The sequence below is a fragment of the Mus caroli genome, unplaced genomic scaffold (assembly GCF_978045245.1).
Source record: "Mus caroli unplaced genomic scaffold, Mus_caroli_1 scaffold_17, whole genome shotgun sequence".
Taxonomy (NCBI): Eukaryota; Metazoa; Chordata; class Mammalia; order Rodentia; family Muridae; genus Mus; species Mus caroli.
In genome coordinates, this window is record NW_028227272.1 from 27,475,809 (window position 1) to 27,477,148 (window position 1,340).

At 45.1% G+C, this 1,340-nt stretch overlaps 1 pseudogene; it reads right to left on the reverse strand.

The window, feature by feature from the left end:
* Positions 1-435: 435 nt before the first annotated feature.
* LOC110312057 (small ribosomal subunit protein uS8 pseudogene) lies at positions 436-902 on the reverse strand (annotated as a pseudogene).
* Between the last annotated feature and the right edge of the window lie 438 nt (positions 903-1,340).

The window sequence follows — 1,340 nt, forward strand, 5'->3', positions numbered from 1 at the left end:
GAAAACTATCAGGGTACCTTGGGAAAGTAGGTCAGTGAAGTAGGTTGTTGGGAACATATTTTCCCTGCCCTGTCATGCTCTCCGTTTCTTTCTGCCATGATGTGAGTAGCTGCCCTCTACCACACAGACACTCTCCAACAGTGGGATGCCCTACGCAGTGTGAGGGAGTTAAGTATATACACTCTGAGCCGGGTGTGGTGGCGCACACCTTTAATCCCAGCATTTGGGAGGCAGAGGTAGGCAAATTTCTGAGTTCGAGGCCAGCCTGGTCTACAGAGTGAGTTCCAGGACAGCCAGGGTTATACAGAGAAACCCTGTCTCAAGAAAAACAAACAAACAAACAAACAAACAACAAAAAACCTGCAAAAGTATATACACCCTGCATTCTCCCCCAATTTCACTGAGACATTTTTTTTAAAAATGTATTTTACATGTCTACGAAAAAGACTCCAGAGTTTTCCCTCCTGTGTGCTTTCCTCTTCTTTATGGTCCATAATATCAGCTGAGGTTGTCAGTACAATGAAACAATGGGAAAACACACACACACACACACACCAGATGTACATTTTAGCCACGCACAGTGATGTATACCTTTAATTCCAAAGGGATGCAGATCTCTGAGTTTGAGTCTGACCTGGTCTATATATAGCAAGTTTGAGCTGCACACTAAAGCAAGAGCTAATCACTCCACACTTACTCAACCTGCCCGTGAGGTTCAGAATAATTTTCCCAGATCTATGATCAAGAATGATTTCAAATTGGCCAATGGAACCAGCTTCATCATCCTTCAGGAACTAAACAATGACTTTGCAGCATGGTCTGATGAGGACCTGGCATTGGCCTCTCTCCCTGGCATTGCTGACGCTCCTGAGAGCATCTGCCAGGACGGTCAAGAGCATCATGGTGATGAGAAAGAAGGGTGACAGAATACCACACGCTCTCACACTGAGTCAAAGTCACTCTTCCCTCTCCTGTCATGGTGACACAAAATCAATTACCTCAGCACCTCACGCCCACTGGGATTCTGTCTGGTAAAATCTGGTCTTGTATCTCGAGAATGCAGGGCTTGCTCACACCTGGATCTCTTGGGTCTGGAAAGGTCCGGTGCTTTGCTGCTGTGAAATCAAACCCCACGGGGACTTAGGTCTCTCCAGTCTCTCACTCAGGATCTGCTTTGTCAAGATTTTGGCTAATTATGAAAAAAGTATAGCTGCCAGAAAGGAGTCTCTGAGTTTATGGATGGAGTTTTAGACCAGATTAGGTTGATAAAGCACCATTTGTAACTCCAAAAGGTTGTTGTTTGTTGTTTGCTGTTGCTACTGCTGCTGCTGTTGTTGTTT